Here is a 12,248-nt window from a genome sequence, read left to right as displayed (position 1 = left end):
AATAAAATGGTAAGTTAGACTTCATTTTCACGGCTGAAATTAAAAACCAAGTTTCTATTTCATGACTAACTTTGTTAATGTGGTCAAAGTAATGTATGGACTGATATTTGTTAATAGCTATGCTGCTGTCAGCAAGAAGAAGAGGACGTACACGAAATCTATCATTATCAAAAAAAAAAAGAGGCTAATGAGACGCTCACCATTGAAATTGATGATTGTATTTGGCGGATTGTTGGGAAGGATTCTCAATACTTCATCACAGAAGGGGGTTGTGTTGTTAGGAAGGCTGCTAGGCTTAATGTTCCAAAGTGGTCCCATTTCAATCCCGGTGACCGAGAAGGCATATATAGCACGGTTACGGTATTTGTTGACCTGCTAATACTCTAATTTCATCCAGAAAGTATGAGAGATTTTACTGCTTTAGATTTGCACTACTTTTGCACTCAAATCTTCCTTAGATTTAATATGTCATTTTCACATAGATTTGCTTGGTTTTAAGTAGATTGCACTGTTATTGTAGGATGACTTTCGATTTCCAGAGCACATCACCTCAAAAACTGCTATTAATAGGCAGTTAAACACACAATATCGAAACCATCGATATCGGCTTCACAAGTATTTTCAGAGTTTTGAATTAAGGCAAGAAGCATTGAGGCAACTTCCTGAAGGTGTGAGTGAAGAAGATTGGAAGTGGCTGGTCAGCTACTTTGAAAATGATGAATTTAAGGTTAGCTTGTCAAAATAACCTATCCTTTTATTAAATTTCAGATTTCACTTCACAAATTTGCTAATCTTTGTCAGTTAAAATTTTCACTAATTTGTGGCAGAAAATTAGTGAACGTAACAAGCAAAATCGTGCCAAAAATGACTGCCACACTACTGTTGGCACAAAATCGCTTGCAAGAGTTGTTGAGGAAAAGGTAATCTGAAACCCAGCCAACACTTGTACATGTACATCCTTTTTGTCATATGACTAAAAATGAAAAAATTGAAAATTTGGACAGAAAAGGAAAGAAGATGTCGAGCTTTCAGAGATAGACATGTTTGAGTTAAGTCGAAAGTCAAAGAAGTCAAGGGGCTGGTAAATGACAAAGCAAAAGAGACCTTGGTGAGCTGTTTCACTTGGATAATGGATTTTTAAATTATTGACATCCATTCCAGCTACATAATGATCATATTTTTTACTTGCCTAGGACAAAATGAGGGAATTGCAGGCTACAACTTCAATGACTAGCAAGGAAATATGCGAGCAAGAACTTGGTTACATACCTGGACACATTCGCGGTCGTAGTGCAACTAAGAAGCAAGCTGCTGAGGTAGAACGCTGGAGGCATGAGATTGAGGACAGCCGAAAAAGAGCAGATGAAGCAGAAAAACGAGCTGCAGAAGTAACTCAACAATTCACTGCTCAGCAAGAGTTGATTAAGACCTTGCAACAGCAACAAACAGAAACAAGAAGCCTGTATGATGAGTTAGCTAACCAGCTGAAAAACTTGCGCAAATAAGCAACTTCTGTGTCAGGTATAAATAAATTGTTTGCTCTTCATAGTTATTACAATTGAGGCACTTGAATTCTGGTTCTACAAAATAGAGATTCATTTTTAATACAATTGGGTTGCTTGATGGCACTTGAAATCTAGTTCCACCAAATCTGATTCCTATTTAATGCAATTGAGTTGCTTGAGCCTGATTTAGGTGCTTGAAATCTTGTTCATGTTTAATTACAGCCATTGAGGTGCTGGATGTTGCAACCAAAACTTTAGTGTTTTTAAAGCAAAGGTGTTTGAATGTTGGGATGTATTCCACTTTTTTCTTTGTCGAACTCATCTAAATTTTTCTATATCAGAATTTTTTTTTTGTGCTAAGGAAAAAGAGGCACATGTGATTGTGTGTGTGTGTGTGTGTGTTTTTTTTCTTGATATACTGTGTGGTTCACAATCATCTAGGCTCTCAATGATTTTAGGATTTTATTGTTGTTATTGTTATTGTTATTGCATATATATTTGTGAACATGCAAATATTTATTGTGTTTGTATTGTTATTCTATATTTCACAGAATATACATTCAATGTCTTATTTGCTATAATTTCACTTTATTTTTGTGTTAAGCAATTTACTTAGATTGCTATAATTTCAAATTAGAGTGACATTAGTTTTTATAATATGGTGCCTATCTAGAAGTGTAGTTCCAGTTTTAACACCAGTGCTCATTGCTTCAATTTTGGTAACGTGTAGGTTCTAACACGATTCCCAAGAAGAAGAAGCCAGTCATTGCTGTGGAGATGGTTTTTGATTTGAAGACTACAAGGCCTATCGTGCTCATGTTTTGTTCTAGATGGGAATCGTGCTCATATTTTTGTATAGAACTTTACTACTCTCTATTGTGGATGGGAAATCACTAGTATTGTAACTGAATGGCTTATTTTGGATGGTGCATGGTTTATGACTCATTTGAGGCAACATTTATATATATATGTATTTGGGTTGATCTTCTATTGGAAATGAATGTTGGCTTTCTTTTCGTATGTTGGCTTTTTTTTTCTCCTTGCTACTCAATGAACGTTTTGTGATTGTTGGCAGCTATGTTGCGTAATTAACATTAGATTATTGCTTTTTACAAAAAAAATAAATGACAATAAAAAAGTTGTCACTGCCAACAAGTTTCACTAGTGACACCAGAAAGTCGTCACTTTTTATGGATGGAAAACAATGACAACAAAAGTCGTCACTGAACGGAAGCATAATGTGACAACTCCAAGGGTTGACTATGACAAGAATTTAGCCAGCTTAGTGACAATAAAAGTCGTCACACAATGTACAACAATGAGTGACGACAAGAGTCATCACAAAAGCGAAATCGTTTGTGACGACTTTCAACAGTCGTCACATGGACCCCCTTTTGTGACATAGAACTAGTGACAGCTCTGTGACAGCAGTAAAAGTCGTCACTGACTTTTTTTGTGACGACTTCTGAATTTTGAGTGACGACTTTCGCCTGTCACAGAAACGCAATTTTCTTGTAGTGAATAAGTTAGAAATTGCGATGACCAAATATCTTGAATCGGTAATTGCTCGTGATAAAGGAGTGAGTGAAGAATTAAGGTGGCGTTCGGTAAGAGGGATTTGGAATGGAGAATTGGAATAAATCACATAATTGTTGTTTGGATTATTACTATCAGAATTGGGATTTTAGAATCATATCTAAACATTTGGAGTTTCCCAATTTCCTAGTGACCTTGAGAGTTTTTGACAAAATCCAAATCTGATTCTTGTTTAGAAACGGGGCCCATCTCGCCACCTATTAAAAAATTAATATATAATTATATATCATATATATTATAATCATAATAGTTTATTATAATTATATATTTTATTATAATATTAGTATAATTATATAATATATTTATAATTATTACAATATACTTATACTTATTATAATATAATTCTAATAATAAATATATTTATATTTATATTTAAAATTATATATAATATATTATATAACAATATATTTAAATTAGTTATAAATATGTATTATATGTGCATATAATTATAATATATATGTGTAAATAATAATATATTATAAAATTATAATTATAGTTATTATTATAAATATAATAATTTATTATATTTAATATGTAATATATATTATAATTATATAATATATTAGTATAATTAATATTTTTATATAATATAATTATAATTATATAATATATATATATAATTAATATATAATTTATAATTATATAATTATAATATAATATAATTATATAATTATATTTAATTATATATATAATATTTAATTTAATTAATTATAAACTTATAATAAGATATTATTAGTTATATATATTATATAATGTGTATCAATATATGTAATATAATTGATATTATCAATTATACTAATAATTATACATGGTTACTAATAAAAATTATTAATTAGTTATACTAAATTTACTAATATATTTAATTAGTACAAATTTCTTATATGTGACGCCCCCACTTCTCCCTAAGGCGAACCAAATAGTATCCGCGAAACGCCTGCCTAACTCTCGTCAGGATTCAAGTAATTCCATTCAAACTTATTATCGATCTACACAACACAAGTAAAACTTAAATACAGTAAATACGGAAGCGTTCAAGCATAACAATCGTCATCCATTATCCAACCCGCATATCGGGTGTTCAAAACACATCTTAAATCCCAACTATACATCACGCCCCAAAAGTTACATTTCAAATCCAAAAGTACAATCCAAAACCAAGACATAGCCAAAATATAATAGAAACCCTAAACAAAAACGCATCAGGAAGGTTTCTTCAATACATCTCCGAATTCAATCCTGTTAAGGAAAACAAATCTACAGGGTGAGCAAAACGCTCGTGAGGCCAAGAACACACATGCAAGCACGTAGTCCAGATAACAGTCCAAAATAACAGTCCAAGAGATAATTACAAGTAATTAATAAAGCCAGTGAAAGTAAGCAGAAACAATTCAAGGATATAGTAGCTCTCAGGAGTTAAGTTTCACTTGCTTTGCCAGTTCATTCATATATCTTCCCGCGATGACTCTCTGTCAACCGAGTTGATATTTCCAAACCGTAGATCACCCCTTACTTCTCATCCGTCCACCCTACACCACTTCGGGCCCGCACGACATTTATAAGGCTATACTCCACGAGTATGCCAAACAAGATCTCTCAAATAGATCAAGTTTATCATGTGATTCTCATGGCTCACCAAGGTTCCCGACCAGGCCCATGCCGGCTCGAGTTTCAAGGTCGGCCTATGAGTTTGGGCGTCCCCCATGTATCATGTAAATGCCGAGGAGATTCACTCCAACGACGTATGCAGCCATAGCATACCATGTCATGTAATAAAGCATTCGTCAGGTTTAAGCATGTATTTCAGGTCATGTAAACCAGGCAAAACATGTTAAACATGAGTCATTTGTTTCAAATGAGAACGAGTGCGATAAAGTACACACTCGACTCCATTTTCAAAATCAAGTAGGCTAAGCATGTAATCAGGTAAGCCAAGCATGAATCAATCCCATAGAGTTCAAGTAGCCATACACTTGACACTCACCGAGCAAATCAAGAAGAAATATTTTCTGGAAGTTTAAGTGTTCACAGTAGGATCCTCTTGAAGGTCCCCGAGTGCACCTGAGCAAAATATATTGTATTATCATTCACGTGCCCCAATTATCAAGGAAGATTGTATGTTAGTACAATCTAAGGAAATTTCAAGAAAAAGAACCTCAATTACTCGTAAATCGAGGTTCAATTAGAGTTTCTTAAAGTACAAGAGCGATCGAGTTTTCATTTCAGGAAATCAAGTATAAAATGTTCAAGTAATATCGAAGGAATAAGGGGTGCTTGAAAACTCCCTTCCTTTGGAATTCGGAAAATTTTCGGTTTTGATATGATATTTTAAAAAATCGTATCTCACATTTTACATGTCAAAAATTGTAAAACTTGGTACCGTTGGAAACCTTTTTGAAAGCACTAAAAGTTCTTAGAAGACACTTTTCCATGATTCTAAATGGAAGACATTCAAAAATGGGCTCAAAGTTACTGTTTCAGGGTACTTAAGGTTGTGTTGGGGTTGGTTTTTCGCTAACTTTGGAAATTCGGTAAAATTCACTCATTGCAAACCAGCCCTTGAAATTTATAACTAAATTAGAGTTTCAAGTAAGGTTTAGGACAGAACAAGCGGATCAAGAATCGGAGTTTCGAGCACCGAGATACGGTAGCTCAAAATTGGGGAAAATTCGAGACTGTTGAACAAATTCCAGATTTGGGTTTCCGACTTTGGATCTTTAGTTAAGTGTCGAAACGGACTTGGATTGGTACCAAATTTGACAGTATAATACTCCTATATAAAGGGTATCTCTCTATCAAATTTCATGAAAAATACCTTCAGGAAGGTAGTCAACTATCCAACCAAAGTTTTGAAAAATTCTTAAGGCATAACTGCCTTGAACTTCTTGTTCTTCATTTCCAAACATTTGGCCAAGGAAAATCCTCCAAACATGGTTCATTTGTGTAGGAAAGGCCTAAGGAACATACATGGTACATTTGGTAGGTGTTTAACACCACGAAACTCAATTAGCAAAACCACTCCAAGTCTTGTCTCAAATCAGTCCAAAAGTTGGGGTTTTCAAGAACAGGGCAGTCTCCGTATTTTGATCATAACTCACTCAATTTAACTCGAAATTGAGTATGGTTGATAGTGTTGGAAAATACATTCATAGGGCTAAAATTTCTCAAAGAAAACGTTTTGAAATTCAGTACACAACTAGCTCGAAATCGAGCTTCAAATCACAGCTTCTGTATTTCATTCCATCAGAACAGAGAAACAGAACAGCTGCATTCAAAAGAGTGGTGCGGCTCACACACATGGAACCAGAACATGAATTTTATACCGTTGGAAAGATAGGAATGTCTACTTTCAAATGCCGCTAACGGCACTTGATTTTGACATCGGAGCACGGAGTTATGGACGAAATACGAACACTGGTCTGAGCATTACGGGATCAGTTTCCAGATTACTAGCTTTGGGAAATAAATTCATTTGACCAACCAAAACTCAGTATTTTTCAATGAAAATTTTTATACAACTACTACAACATGTAAACAACACAATCAAGCCATTAAATCCTCAAATTTTTGCATTAAAGTGGCCAAACAAAATAGGGGCAAAATGGTCAGATTTGGCCTTTGCACCCATCATGAGTTTCCATCAATTTTCCACCAATAATCCAGTAGTTTAAGCACTAATCCAACATTATAAACATCATCAAGCATGAGATCAGCCTCCAAGACAAAGGTGGGAGTTCATAGAGCTCACCCATTTCATTTTACACCATAAACAAGTCATCCACATGAATATCCAAGCCTAGCGAGAAATCTTTGATGTTCCAGTTGGACGTCCACATCATTGCAAGCGTGGAAAGATGATTAATTTAAGAACGTTTACCAACGTAAATTGCAAGTGGCCCCTAAAAAGGGTGGCCAGTGAAAGGGGTAATTTCAGAAACATCCCCCAATATTTTTAACAATTTCTCTGAACTCCCTCTCCCTTAAAAATTAAACAATTACACATACCTCCCTTGGGATTGAAAAAGACAATTTAACTCTTAAATATTTTAATAAAATTCTCTTATATGGTATACGTATATTTACAATGAGTTTCCAAATTATTTGTTAATTATTTTTCCTTCTTATTTGTTTTTGTTAATTTTTCATCAATAAAACTGTAGAACTGTCACTATTGTGTCTAATTTGTATTGTAACTGAATGTTGAATTAGAAAAAGTTTTTACAAGTTAATTTTATATGTAATTGAATATTTTTGTTTATTTTGTTTTGTATTTCTTTCTTTTTAATTGACAAAAATGAAAAAGAAATGGGCCAAAATCACTATTAAATAATGATAATTCCATGACTTGAAAATTAATAAACTCTAAATGAGTTGTCAACATATTTTTTGTAGTTTATAATTCTAAATCCATAATAAAATACCAGAAAAAAGTTTCTAATTAATCATAATAATAAAATTATTATAGTTGTTTATAAAATAGCAAATATGTACATTTTCAAAATTTGGCACCTATTTCATATAATTATACTACATAATCTTATAATTGTATAGAAAAAAATTAAAACTCATTATACAACGGCATTTATGGGTATTCAAATAAATTTGGCCAAATCAATATTATTTTAATACATTGTTACTAAAAGTATTGAATTAATTGAGGTAAGCATAATTTTTGAAATCTCATGAGAATTCGATGAAATTGTCAGAAACCTCAGGACTCATGAGATTTCAAAAATTACGCTTTACCAGGAGAGGTTTCTGAAATCATCCCCAAATAAAAAGCATAGTATAGATACAAGTAATTTGTAGCAGGTTTAGTATGTTCATGAATAACAACAAAAAAGATTGCCAGCGCAATCTTTTTTTTGCATAATGATTAATAATGAATTGATCCAAGGTGTAAATAATTGTATAATAATCTTTTGTTAAAGTATTCATAGTTGTATGAAGAAATAATTGCATTTGAAGTATTTATGTACCATAGTAGTCTTTAAAAACTTATGTATACAAAAATAGTGTGGTGCAATCATATCTGCTAAATACTACAATTCATATAATAGATGAAATGTATTCTCTAGGATGGTAATTAAATTTATGATGTGTGTGATTATATTGATCGACATCGGTATTCATTTTAAGTAGGAATAAAATGAAACATAGCATAGTGCATTTGTGCATTAGTGATGTAGTGGTATGTAACAAAGTTAATAAGTTAAGCAATATAAAAAGTGTATTAATAAATGTACACGAAATTACTATGTACGATAATGCAAGTGTATTGAAAAAGGATAAATAAAATTAGAAAACAAGGATAAAAAGAATAACTCAAATGCATTAGGTGTGATAGAGGTTATTAGAAGAGACAAATTATAAATGAAATTAGTTGGAAGAGAGTTAGATGAAAAAATAAGTAAAACTCAAGTAGAACAAATTAGTTGTTATACAATCAAAGTTGATAATGTCTATATTGGCAGAGTATAAATAATGATTAATTCTTGAAATAATAATTATGGTATATATGTGTATTAATGTATGCGTGCATACATGTGTATATGTGTATCTATATCTATATGTATTCAGGAAGGGGTTTTTAGCAGAAACCCTCTCAATGACTTCTAAACTTCTCATTCTTTTTCCTAAATTTTTGTATTTATTTTAATACATAAAAAGTAATGAGTTATAACCAACCCTATCACTAGGTAAATTTAAAATTTAAAACTTTTCCACTATCTATTTCATAAACAGTTTGTTATTTATACTTCAAATCCTTTTTACTCCTTAATTAAAGACAAATCTCATTTGTAAGCTATTTTAATACAATTTTACATTTTTATAATTAAGAAATACTTTAATTTTACATTTTTAGTATCAAGAAAAGGAATAAGTAGGAAAAGGACAAAAAAATTAAATATGAATAAATATAGAAGAGGCATTTTTGTCCTAAAACATAAAGGAGACAAGCAAAGTGTCCATTTATTGAGTTGAGGGGGTAAAATGCAACTAAATGTAAAGTTAAGGGGCTCCTATAACTGCTCCTACAAATCCTATAATCATGCTCACATTTTCCCCACATTTCCCCCACGTTTCCCACTCCACATTTCTAAAACAAAAACCGACAACTACTAAAATTTTTAAAAAAATTTTTAAAAATTCTTTTAAATTTGCACACATATAAGGTGTGCCGTTCTCACTGGTATTAAATAGCATGTGTTCATAAATAACATATACTTTGTTATAGCATACCCTTTATGATCATTATTTTCCTAATAACGTAAGGTAAAAAAGATAAAAATAAATAAAGAATGTTTTAAAATGATTAAAATTAATATCTAGATAAAAATAGCAAAGAGAAGAAAATATTTGATTATATGAGAGAATGATGAAAAATATCAAGAAAATGAGGAAGTAGGAAAAGGGCAAAAAAAATTAAATATTAATAAATATAAAAAAGGCATTTTTGTCCTAAAACATAAAGTTGATGGACAAAGTGTCCATTTATTGAGTTGAGGAGGTAAAGTGCAACTAAATATAAAGTTAAGGGGCTCCTATATATTACCGCTCCTACAAATCCTATAATCATGCTCACATTTTTGCCACATCTCCCCCACATTTCCCACTCCACATTTCTAAAACAAAAACCAACAACTACTAAAATATTTAATAAATTTTTAAAAAATTCTTTTAAATTTGTAAACATATAAGGTGTGCCGTTCTCACCAGTATTAAATAGCATGTGTTCATAAATAACATATATTTTGTTATAGCATACCCTTTATGATCATTATTTTCCTAATAACGTAAGGTAAAAAAAGATAAAAATAAATAAAGAATGTTTTAAAATGATTAAAATTAATATCTAGATAAAAATAGCAAAGAGAAGAAAGTATTTGATTATATGAGAGAATGATGAAAAAGGGCAAAAAAAATTAAATATTAATAAATATAGAAGAGGCATTTTTGTTCTAAAACGTAAAGTAGACAGGCAAAGTGTCTATTTATTGAGCTAAGGGGTAAAGTGCAACTAAATGTGTTGGTACAATTTTTTAGCCTTTTTTTATTTATCCTTTTATTTTCATTTTTTTCAATAATCTTAGCACTGTGCGTAGCACGGGCATTCATGCTAGTTTACTAGTAACGATGATGGAGTCGAACATTCCATATAGGCGCACTTTTGGCGAATATGAGAAGTGAGATTTACGGGCTGCAAGAAAGGTGTGATTAAAAGTAATAGGATGGAAGCAAAGAAGAGTTAAGTATTGTCACGTTTTTTTAGTGTAAGTGGCAGGTCTCGAACTTGAAAATAGGTCCATCCCACGTACCATCCAAATCATCCCTTCCTCTCTAAGTTTCATCTATAGTACAAGTTAAGGTGTCACGAACATTTCGAGTTCGGTTCATTTGAGTGACAAAAAAGATTGACTGTATAATAAATAAATCAAAGTTGAACACGATGTTAGGTTCATTTAATAGTCGAGACGAGCACGACCCTATTCACAAACTATTCGAATAGTTCATGAACACATATATAATGACAATGAATAAATGAATAGCAATATTAGTATATTTTTAAATATACGATATATATGTCTTGTTTGAATAAAAAAAGTAATTATACATGAAATGAATATTATTTAATTTGTTAAAAAAATAAGCATAATTATGAATTTATTCTAAATCACAAGTGATCTTTAAAATGCATAATTAAATAGTTTTCAAAATGAAATTGGAGTTAGAGCTGAAGCTTGAATTCGATTGATTTAATTTAAAAAATTGACAATGAATTTGAAGTGTAACATATATACAAATTATTGAAGGCAATTCGAGCAACATTTATAGGTCATTTAATATTCAATGAAGGACGAATAATGTTCATATAATATGTGAATAGATCTTGAACATCATGTAATTAGATGGATTTGGCTTGTGGAAAACATATTATACAAGTATAATAAAAGTAAGAAAATTTGTGAAACTAGTAAAATTAAATGGTAGAGAAACAGAATGGAAAGTAGATGAATGATCGCTTGGTAAGTAGAAAAAAAGGAAAAAAATTGTGTCCGTAATTTGGCAGAGAGCAAAATGCACAAGGTATTAGGGTCTATTTGATAACATAAAAAAGTGCTGAATCTGAACTTTTTCAGACATTCAGATGTTTTGAGTGTTTGATAAATGAAAATACATTTGCTGAATTTGTTAAGTAGTGCTGAACTTGTGTGTATTTTTTTCAGCACAAGAATCCTAACTGAATGCTTAATTCTGATAAGAATTAATAAAATTACTTCAACTATCTTATCTTATCTACCAAATCTACCCTTGTTTATTAATTATATTCAAAATTCTTATCTAATTAAACAACTTAATATTCTCTATCTAATGGTTTTCTATTTATCTTTTCTGCCTTTCTAATGACTTTCACATCTTCTCCATACTCATCATATAATATATTTCATCTTTTTATATTAATTTGATTTAAAAATAAATATTATCATTTTCATGCCTAAAAATTTTAAACTAATTAAATCATAGGTTCTATTTCTTTTTTGGATGAAAAGATATAAGGGCAAAATTGTTAAATTTAACTTATTAAGCATTCAGTATAAATGTTTATCAAACAGTATAAATAGGTTCAGCATTAAAATTCAGACATTCATATATTTCTTTTCAGTGCTTAAAATTCAGTAAATTAATTGTTTCAGTATTCAGATTTCAGAATTCAGACTTCAGAATTCAGATTCAGTTTTATCAAATGGAACCTTAGCAATGCATTAAAACCGTTAAGACTATCTCATGGATGTAGTTACAACATTGCATTAAAAATGACCTTATTGATTAAAAAAATGGGAAAAAATTTCCAAGTTGTACCGTTAACCTCTTAAATGGGAACAATTATGAGAGAACTTAGTGATGCAATATGTTGCTTTAATGAAGTCCCAAAAAGTTTAGGCCATTTGTCAACGAATGTAACATTAATAATATATATCATAGGTGTCAATGCATCTCATTTGTATGTACATTTTTTGAATGCCTATCGTAAAAAATAGTATTCACATAATTATGGATAACTTAAAATGTGAATCTTAAAAATGAAATAACTAATTGTATGGAAATGTGTTGTAGTTTGTACTTATATAATTTACGTCAGTCTAAAAT

General features: G+C 30.9%; 1 long non-coding RNA gene across 2 annotated transcripts; it reads left to right on the top strand.

Annotated features, from left to right (window-relative positions):
- The first annotated feature begins 382 nt into the window (after window positions 1-382).
- LOC140006063 (uncharacterized) lies at window positions 383-2,436 on the top strand. 2 transcript variants are annotated; one of them, XR_011813648.1, is made up of 5 exons: window positions 383-400; window positions 540-727; window positions 828-920; window positions 1,005-1,521; window positions 2,236-2,436. It is a non-coding gene; the product is annotated as an uncharacterized lncRNA (long non-coding RNA). The 2 variants fall into 2 exon arrangements; XR_011813647.1 differs by lacking the exon at window positions 383-400 and having other exon boundaries at window positions 486-727.
- Window positions 2,437-12,248: the final 9,812 nt, after the last annotated feature.

Source organism: Coffea arabica, chromosome 4e, assembly GCF_036785885.1.
Source record: "Coffea arabica cultivar ET-39 chromosome 4e, Coffea Arabica ET-39 HiFi, whole genome shotgun sequence".
Classification (NCBI taxonomy): domain Eukaryota; kingdom Viridiplantae; phylum Streptophyta; class Magnoliopsida; order Gentianales; family Rubiaceae; genus Coffea; species Coffea arabica.
The sequence above is the reverse complement of the archived record's forward strand: the minus strand, read 5'-3'. Positions and strand labels throughout refer to the sequence as shown.